Raw genomic sequence first — 10,980 nt, 5'->3', positions numbered from 1 at the left:
ATAAAAGTCATCTTCATATCCAAAAGTTGGATTGCCAAAATAAAAAACCAATAAGGAACTTCCAGCTAAATATGGCAGATTGACCAGACACGGTGGCTCATGCCTGTAATTTCAGTACTTTGGGAGGCTAAGGTATGAGGATCTCTTGAGCCCACAAGTTCAAGACCAAGCCTGGGTAATATAGGGAGACCACACCTCTGTGAAAAAATAATTAATTCATTAAAATATATATGGCAGATAAATTCAATGTGTTTGTCTTCTCTTTTTTTCTGAAATTTCATCTAAAAATGGTATAAACCATAAGAGCAGGTAGGAAATGAATATCAGCAGACAAAAAAATCAAATATTTGAAAGCTAGGATACAAATGAAAGAATGGTAAATAACATTACTAAGCAAAAGAAGCTAAACACTGTTTTCAAAGCAGTGGATCCCAAGAAGCAGCCAAGCACTTTACCCTGCAGGCATTCAAAAAGGCTGAGGACTTAGAAGAATTTGAGAGCATCCTGTGCATAAAAAGCAGCATTTCATGCCTTATGACTACGCATGGGTGGCTAGAGAATCTGATAAAATTCTATCGTACCAATGTAAAATGTATTTGAGCAAATAAATTAGTAGACCCTACTTACCTCTGGAGAAAATTAATAAATTAGGTTATTAAAAATAGAAATAGATAACTAAAGATTATAAGATATTTGAGGAAAGCATCCTCAACAATAAATCCCAGAAGAAACAAAGACAGTATAAGGAACAAAACAAAACTTTACTAAAATTATAAGGAGAGATCAAAAAACATTATATCCATAAAATAAGATGATTATTTTTAAAAAAGAAATAATCAGAACAAGAATAATTTTATAGAAATTAAAAATATGACCATGAAACAAACAAAAAAAGTCAATAAAATGATTAGAAGATAAAAGCAAACAAAGCTAGAAAGTAAACTCAAAAGATAAAAAAGATAGACAATGAGAGAAAAAAATAAGATGCTTAAATAATCTTTCCAGAATGTGCAACATCTGACTCATAGGATTTTCAGAAAAAGAAAACAGAAAGAAGAATAAACGGATGGGAAGAAATCATCAAATAAATCCAAGAAGAAAATATCCCAGAGCTGAAATAATGCAATTTAGAATACAATTTCAGATTGGAAGGTCCCACTAAGTGCTCAGCCCAATGAATTAAAAAAGACTTACACCAAGTCACAGTATGGAATTTCAGGAAACTAATAATAAACTTGGAATTGCTAGAGGATTAGGGGTGGGAGGCAAGCACAATAAAAGAATGGAATCAGAATGGGCATCCAACTTGCCAGTAGCAACTGAGTTCAGAAGACAATGAAGCAATCCTTTCCCAGTTCTGAGGGGAAGTTATTTCCATCCTAGAATTCTATTCATATCTTTAAGTAACAAACAACTGTGCAGGTAAACATACAGGGCATCCATGCGCTCTTGCTCACCCTACTGAAGGATGAGTCCCAGCATAATTGTTATCAATGGAGTGACCTAACCAAAACAAACAAACAAAAAAAAATGGAAGATGGAAAACAGGGAATGTCCTGGGATGACAATCAAGACAACAACCACTCCAGACAGGAGCAGGAAGATAGAGACCACGAATAGATTATCTGAAATGCTGAATGTAGTATTAGTCAGCATCTGAAAATCTAATGAAACATTTGGTTGAATTGACAGAAAAATAATAAGATGCTGGCCGGGTATGGTGGCTCACATCTGTAATCCCAGCACTTTGGGAGGCCAAGGAGGGTGGGTCACCTGAGGTCAGGAGTTCAAGTCCAGCCTGGCCAACATGGTGAAACCCTATCTCTACTAAAAATACAAGAAATTAGCCGTGCATGGTGGTGGGCGCCTGTAATCCCAATTCTTCCAGAGGCTGAGGCAGGAGAATCACTTGAACCTGGGAGGTGGAAGTTGCAGTGAGCCAAGATTGAGACACTGCACTCCAGCCTGGGCAACAAGAGCAAAATTCTGACGAGAGAGAGAGAGAGAAAGGAAGGAAGGAAGGAAGGAAGGGAGGGAGGGAGGGATGGAGGGAGGGAGGGAGGAAGGAAGAGAAAAGAGAAGAAAGAAAAATGGTAAGATGGAAAACTAGACAATTCTTAACTCAAAAGAAAACAAAAGGTTGTGACAGAACAGGAACATCGCCATCTTGGACAAGCCCCTCATTCTAAAGTCCACCTTAATAAAAAACTGCCTAAATCCAAAGGGCATCAGCCTAATGGCTTAGGCCAGCATGACCTCAAACCACAAATAACATCTCTAACCAGAAAGTTTCCAAACCCCTCCCTGACCAGAGACATGCTAGCCATGAGATAACCCCCCTCCAGTGGGGAAGATGCCAGCCTTGAGATAACCTCTGTCCGGGTGGAAAGATGTCTGCCCCAAGATAAACATCCCTCCTCCCAAAGACATTCCAACCCCACCATAAAACTTCTCCCTGATACAGAAACATTCCAAGCTTATGATAAACCCCCTCACCCTAAAACCAATATATACTCCTAGTCTGTAAGAGAAACCACTACTGACCCAAAAAAAAATATATATATATATACACATTTATCTCATCATCGTCATCGTCGTCATCATTGTTGTTGTCGTCATCATCATCATCATCATCATCATCATCATCGTCCAGAAGACCCCCTCATATTTTATCTAAAGTAAACCTGTCTTAACTGCCAAGCCGCATTTTGTGTTTCTTTCCTCTTTAACTCTTACAGATGGTACAATGAAGGATAAGTAGTCAAAGTGCAATACTTGGGTTACCAATGACCAGCAGTGACATCATAATGTAAATACTCAATATTGAATTAACTAGAAATGAGGTTAGAATTATATTAGAATGATAGGAGAGGGAAATATATGTGTGTCAGGAGTTAATAGATAATATCTAAAATTTGTAAATGAAGACATAGCTGTACAATGATGGGCATTTTATATCAGGAAAAACTGCTGAAGATTTAAAAGCCCCTGGGAAGCACAGCTCAGGGGAGGGAGAAGGTACTGCTTTTTTTTTTTTTTTTTTTTTTAATATAAGCTTTGTAGTACTATTTAATATTTTATATAGCTTTGTACTAAACAAACTGATAACCCTCCCCCGAAAACGAACCAATGAGAGTAAGTCCAGAGATTATTCACATTTTAGCTTGTATAATGTGTTAACATCAACACTCCATTTAATGTGAAATATCTTCAAAGACCCAATATTTACTAAATTTAGGAAGAGATCAATCATTGCTTCATATGCCCTACCTCCCTCAGGGACCAATATTTGAATTTTCAAAGAATTATTCACAAAGGGAAAAATATTTTCTCCTATTTTCTGTGTGTGAAAAGTGAATATCCCAAAGCATGAAATATGAATTTAAAATATTTGTTTTCCAAATGTTCATTTCTTCTTTACATTTACTACACCACATCTCTTTGGCATTTAATAACCAAATCAAAAGCCTCTCTTTCTCTGCTCTGCCTTAGCCTGGTTCTCACTCAAACCCCTCTCAAATGGTGACCTCATTACATCATCCAGAGCCTTCTCTGCTTTGACTCTTCATTTGAGTAATTCCCACATTTCACCTTACAAATTACCAAATATTCAGTATCCTATAAACAACAGTATTATATACATTTTTGCTGACAACATATATATATAAAAAACAGTAAAGAAGTGTATAAATTCAGAACCTATTAATCCAGAGTAAACAAATTTAGTATGCATCTAATAAAACATACTTCTCTGGTAGACAGAACAGTCTGCCAGTGCTTACATGACTGTAAAAAACTCTCTTAGAATTGAATCAATCAAACATAGACTCAATATTTGTTTCTTTTACATGGGCACTTTTTTCCTCAAAATGTGTCTAACACATAAGTTCTGCCATCCTGAGGCTAATTTTACATACCAAAATGTTCTGATGAACTGTAAAAGGTAGATATTCATTAAAATCAGTATTTATTTTGAAGACTCACTTAAGCAAATTGTTGATTTTATGAAAGTAGTTGATGAGCAAAAAATGTTCTCCTTCCATGGTTCTTCACTCACAATTATGACTTGGCCAAAAACAAACACTGATAATTGTATGAATTTATAGCTGGAAACAAACTATGTGAGAACAGTAAGAAAAATTTCATCACCAAGAAACCCCAAGGGCAGGTTGCATGGTTATGTCATGAAATCAGTCAATCTAGACAATCTAGTTTATGGTTCAAGTCAAAATTCATATCCCTTCCCTATCAACCCAAATATTGAAGAAGAAAATGCACTAGAAAGCTATTTTATCTGAATTATTGGGATAATAGCGATAATTTTCACATAACTTTGCAAATGGAATTAATGTTCTGGTGTGAGCAAGATATTAATAACTTATTTGTCATATCAGATATATTAAATATATATAATGAATAAATAAAAGAAAAATTGTTTGTCTTACACAAATAATTAAGTTCCTTTCAGTTCTTTTTAAAAGTTTTTTTTTTTTTTTTTTTGAGACGGAGTCTCCCTCCGTTGCCCAGGCTGGAGTGCAGTGGCGCAATCTCCACTCACTGCAAACTCCGCCTCCCAGGTTCACGCCATTCTCCTGCCTCAGCCTCCCGTGTAGCTGGGACTACAGGCGCCCGCCACCGCGCCCGGCTAATTTTTTTTTGTATTTTTAGTAGAGACCGGGTTTCACTATGTTAGCCAGGATGGTCTCGATCTCCTGACCTCATGATCCGCTTGTCTCGGCCTCCCAAAGTGCTGGGATTACAGGCTTAAGTCACCGCGTCCGGCCCTTTAAAAGTATTTTTTTCTAATTTTAGATTTACAGAAAATTCATTATATTCTTAACATAGGAATCAACAGATAATATAGTAGAACGCTATTTACAGGTGACAAATGGCAAATAAAATACAGATGACAGGCACAACATGTGATATAGTTACTATTTTCTGAATAAAAAAATCTGGACCAAGATAAGCTTTTCCATGGGAAAAATAAATAATTTGAAATCAGAACTATCTTAGAAAATCCAGAATGTGTCATTATTGAAAATATACATCATTATAAACACACAGAGAGCTATCATTCATTTAAAGAATACGAAGAGGTTCCATTTGATACTCACTTTACCATCTGGAATTCAACTGCACATTCTCAGCAAAAATATCTTTAAAAAAGAAATGGAAATATAAGTAGTACAGGCTATTGTGCTTCTGGTAAACTCAGTAAGCATGTGCCCTTGCCAATGGATACGATCAAACCTAAATCAGTCAATGGATGTTGACAACCTGTGGAAAGAATGTATGATTTTATTTGAATCGTATCCTTGACGATAGGCAAAAATGTAAGAAACTGCCCATGTCACCCGGCCATGAATGGTGATATCTTCTTTGCTGCCTATCAAATCAGTAGATAAGCAGACAAACTTAGGGTGTCCTGCTTGGATGACACCCTGATTAGTTCCACCAGTGCCTGGTTCCACTCACCGATCCTCCTCAAGCCAGCGGAAGACAACCAGCTCTTTTTCTCTGCTCCCCGGAGAAATTTTTTCATATGGACATCTTTTTTGAAATCAACTACATTAATCTAGAAAAAGCAGCATTTTGAAATCATAGGAGACTGGTACAAATAAGTTATTTAACTTCTGTGAGCTTCAGTTTCCGTAGAGTGGAAGAAATCTATTTACAGTATGTCTAAGGGGGTACTATACCTGACAGTACTACTATATTACAGTATGTCTATGGAGGTACTATATCTGACAGTACTATACATTATTAGACTCTGTGTTTATCACAATACATGTTATAGAATACACAATTTCAATATGTGTCCAATATTTCTCTAACTTCAGAATTTAATTCATAACTGAACACTTAGAAGCATTGTTCTCTCTGCCAAACTGGACGTCTGGGTGCATGTAATTTGTTGAACAGCAGATAGACTTAATATGTCTTCGGCTATTATGTAGTGTATGGAGGGTGTCATAGAACAGGTTTTAGAGTTGAATTTAGGATCAAATTCAATCTCCACCATCACGTCCTAAATATAATAGAAAAAATAATACTTTTTCTATTTACCTTACAAGGATTTTTGTAGGAATGAAATTGGACAATATATGTTAAAATGCTTTGTGAATAATAGAATGCTATATAAATACAAATTGTTCACATTATTATCACAATTATTACTGTGAGTAATGGAATTATTATAAATAATACTTAATTTTATTATTCCTGACAGATGATTTAGGAAAAGAGGAAGAAATTATCTCATTTAAGAAAAACCAGGCTGGGCGCCTGTAATCCCAGCACTTTGGGAGGCCAAGGTGGGTGGAGCTCTTGTCGTCAGGAGTTCTAGACCACCTTGGCCAACATGGTGAAACCCCATCTCTACTAAAAATACAAAAATTAGCTGGGCATGGTGTTGCGTACCTATAGTCCCAGCTACCTGGGAGGCTGAGGCAGGATAATTGCTTGAACCGAGGAGGTGGATGTTGCAGTGAGGTGAGATCATTCCACTGCACCCTAGCATGGTTGACAGAGTGAGACTGTCTAAAAAAAAAAGAAAAAGAAAAAGAAAAACCAATTGTTGCATAGCCAGCTCTTTTTCATATGAGGAAAAGTTAGTAAGTAAATATTTACATAAAGCCAGAGAATTAAAATACAACTTCTAGTCTGCACACTACTACTGAAACTTCTTGGACAAATCTCCCTAATTTATTTAGCCTGGCTTTCTTATCTCTAAAGTAGTATCTACCTCATTAGATTACTATGAGGACAAACATGAGAAAACAATGGGAGATAGTCAAATCCTTTAGAAAGAAGTCTCTTGTATTCAGAGGAGTTACCTGTTCCTTCCTTCTTTAGATATGTGATTGTGGCCAATCATCTCACCTTGGTAATGCGTCTTATTTTATGAACAAGACTGCAGATATCATTATCAGAGATGTATAGATGTGGTAGAGTTAACCAAGGAAATCTTTAAGGAACATTGGAGAACCTCAGCTTCACTCTTTAATTACAGCATGGTTAACACACAGTACTGTTACGTTAAGAAGACTTCAAACCACAGCCAAGTAAAATCGAGAGACAAAAATGACCCATTGTTTGCAGAAAAGGAGAAACAGAATATTCGAGAAAATCAAAACAAGATCAGTCTGTCAGCAGAATATCACAAGGACTTCGAACTTCCTTTTCAGACCCAGGAAATCTTCTTTAAAAGAGAAACTTAGAAATGCATCGTTGGCAAGAATAAGAAAGAAGCAAAAGAAGAACCTTTTTTACATTATTAGCACATTATACCTAATCTAGAAACTATCTGTCTCTTATGCTATTTTTAAGTGCCACCTCAATGAAAAGAAGGTGAATTTTACTTCTCACTGTAAGTAATAATGTTCCCAGAATAACTTATCTTATTCTATTGTAGGCAGAAGTCTAGCAAACATCTTAAACCCTTACCAGCTCTGGGTTATGATAGGCACTCAGAAGCTGTTCTTTCATTGTACAGGAAAATCCCTATCTCGAAACTATACTTGAATATAAGCCAGGATCTGGGGCCTAGGGCCTGCGTTACTGGTTAGGGTTTTTATGCCAATTCCATCCTCTACCCAGAGAGTCTGTGCCAATATCAACATCCAATTTCTTGACAGGAAATTGCTCTCTTCTCTTTTTTGAAATGAGATTTAATGAAAAACCAGAACACCTGTTGCCCTCTCCCAGTGAGAGTAAACTTTAATTAGTTAGGGTCTAATCAAGAGCAAAAACCACACAGTAATTTAAACAGTGATGTTTAATATAAAGAATTATTGAGTAAAGAATGATAGGAGAGTGACTCTAAAGATAGAATGAAAGCTCTAAACACTGCTGTAGGACCGAGGGAAAGTTCCAACAAAAGGACAAACTTGGAGGAAGGGATCAGAGCTCATTGAAGAAGGTGTGGTCACAATCTACTTGGTGGCAGAGGAGTTCCTAAGTTGCACAACCCAGAGATGGCTAAGAGTTACCAGGAAAGAAGTAACCCTTTGGGGTAGGTAAGTCAGAGCTGGTGGGCATGCTGGGTGTATGGGGGGGACTGGTACAGAGAGGGTCAGGGAGCCGCTGTAGGTGTGAGGCCTGGAACACGCAGTGTCTGTGTGAGGATATCTAGGGCCCAGGCGAGCTGAATTTGATGGGTGGGTGTGCAGAGTGAGTTGGGCTGCCACTGTGGGTGCTGGTGGGACTGAGAGCTGGGGAGGTCTTCCGCAGCAACCAAGCACACCCCTGCATATGACTTGGACCAGAGCAGCCTGAGCCAGTGGACAAAGGCTGGGCATCCAGTTCACTAGACAGCCAGCCCTATGGGGGACCCCAGCGTGCCTATGCAAAGCAGCAATATAGGACAGGATGAAAGCCATGCTGTCTGGGTCTCCTAACCACACTCTTCCAGTCAAGAAAAGAGCTGAAGAAGGCATACAGCAAAAGCAATGCCCTGTAGGCACTTATAATGAGCCAGCAGTGAAGAAAACAACATGCTCTTCACGGGTCTGACCAACAAGCCATCAGGACCAGGGAGGAAAACATCTTTTTTCTTCAATGCCTCTCTCCAGCACCCTCTACTGATGAAACATTGTGCCGGTTATAGTAAAAGAAAAACTAAAGGGCCAAGATCTATTTTAATAGATGAGTCAGTGAAGGGAGCTGAGAGGCAATAAATTGATAACTGGCACATTCTCCCTCTGGGGAAAGCACTCCATACAATCAGACCTCCCCAGTTAGTTGCTCTCTCTCCTTTTCCCTAGAGTGTATCTTGTCCTCATGGACCACCTGCTTCCATCAACTTCCCAATGACTGATTTTTCTAACAGAGCCCTTCCAGCCATTTTCAGCTGGAAACCTTAGAAATCTATTGCCTTTCTTGAAGGTGGCACAGATGTCAAAGAAGAGTCCTCTGGTGGCAGATAGAGTATTGCACAGCTCTTTTTTTTTTAAGGACGACAATACTCATTTTTAAAATTGTATCTACTTAAAAGCATTCAGAATGTCAACAGCTGCGACTTTTTTTTGCAATTACAGAGTAATATTCGGTTACTCTGTAATTGCAAAAAAAAATTGCAGTTGTTTCTTATAAGCTGCATCAGAGACAACTGAAGATGAAAAACTACCATCCCCATATATAACTAATTTGCACCTAGGAGAACCTGCTTTAAATTTCCATGCCAATTTACAGTCCCCATACTGTACCAGGCAAGGTACAGTTTCAGCCACATTTTCAATAGTGGCTACTGAAAATACCACGACAGGATTATCTAAAGACATGTTCAGTGGTGTGTTTACGACACAAAAAAAGACACTGTACAGTTTAAAAATAAATCTTACACAGCCTTACATTTCAATTTTTTTTCTTTGAAAGGAATGAATTGGGTACAAGGGGGTTAAATACTTTATAGACAAGAAAAAAAACTGCACTAAAACCAACTTATTCAGCAGCAGCATCTTCATCTTCATCCTGGTCCTTATCCTCTTCATCTTCCTCCTCTTCCCTCTTTATTTTTATTTATTTGTTTATTTATTTATTTATTTATTTATTTATTTATTTATTTATTGAGACAGAGTCTTTCTCTGTCACCCAGGCTAGAGTGCAATGGTGCAATCTTGGCTCACTGCAACCTCTGCTCGCTGGGTTCAAGTGATTCTCCTGCCTCATCTTCCTGAATAGCTGGGATTACAGGAATGCACGACCACGCCCAGCTGATTTTTGTATTTTTTTTTTAGCAGAGACGGGGTTTTGCCATGTTGGCCAGGCTGGTCTCAAACTCCTGACCTTATTTGGGAGGCCTGATTTTCCTGCCTCGGACTCCCAAAGTGCTGGGATTACAGGCGTGAGCCACTGCACCTGGCCCTCTTCCTTCTTTTTCTTGCTTTTTTTCAGTCTTGATGACTCCCTTTTTTGATGCCTCAGGCTTCCCTTTAGCCGATATGCAGCAATATCCTTTCCGTATTTTTCCTTCAACTTCACAGTCTTCTTTTCATAAGGCTGCTTGTCATCTGCAGCAGTGTCATTCCACATCTCTTCCAGTTTCTTCACAACATCACCAATGGATAGGCCAAGATGTTCTCCTTTGATTTTTGGGCGATACTCCGAACAGAACAGAAAAAAGTCCAAAGGAGGCCTCTTGGGTGCATTGGGATCCTTGAACTTCTTTTTTGTCGTCCCTTTAGGAGGGATATAGGTTTTCATTTCTCTTTCATAGGGGGCCTTGTCTGCCTGTGCCATGTCTTCAATTTTTTTTTTCTCTTTAGCAGACGTGGTCTTCCACCTCTCTGAGCACTTCTTAAAAACTCTGAGAAGTTGACTGAAGCATCTGCCTGCGGCTTCTAATGCTCCTCCCGACAAGTTTGCACAAAAAATGCATATGATGACATTTTGCCCCTCGCCTTCTTAGGATCTCCTTTGCCCATTTTTAGTTATTTTTCCTCAGCGAGGCACAGAGTCGCCCGGTGCCTGTCTGGTTCTCACTTGCCCAGTGCTATCTCTATGGAGTGTAATGTACTGAAATGGCTGTGAGAGCCATTGCACAACTCTTTAAAGGAATTTGTGACCAAGAACGGTGGTTCACACCTGTAATCCCAACAGCATGGGAGGCCGAGGCAGGAGGATAGCTTGACATTAGGAGTTCTGGAACAGCCTAGGTAAAATAGCAAGACCTCATATCAACAAAAAAAGAAAAAAATTTAATTAGTTGGGCGCACACCTGTAGTCTCAGCTACTCAGAAGGCTGAGGCAGAAGGATTGCTTGAGCCCAGGAGTTCAAGGCTGCAGTGAGCCGTGATGGTGCTACTGCACTCCAGCATGGATGACAGAAAGACACTGCCTCAAAAATAAATAAATAAATAAAAATTTTAAAAGACAAAGGAATTTGATAAGTGCAATCAGAAATTGAACTAGAGACTATAAAGACAACTTTTACAGGGATGCAACTGTTTTACACAGCACTGGAGTGGTGTATACATG

At 38.5% G+C, this 10,980-nt stretch overlaps 1 pseudogene; it reads right to left on the bottom strand.

The window, feature by feature from the left end:
• Positions 1-2,154: 2,154 nt before the first annotated feature.
• Positions 2,155-10,755, bottom strand: LOC101018981 (annotated as a pseudogene).
• Positions 10,756-10,980: the final 225 nt, after the last annotated feature.

Source organism: Papio anubis, chromosome 14, assembly GCF_008728515.1.
Source record: "Papio anubis isolate 15944 chromosome 14, Panubis1.0, whole genome shotgun sequence".
Lineage (NCBI taxonomy): Eukaryota > Metazoa > Chordata > Mammalia > Primates > Cercopithecidae > Papio > Papio anubis.
The sequence above is the reverse complement of the archived record's forward strand: the minus strand, read 5'-3'. Positions and strand labels throughout refer to the sequence as shown.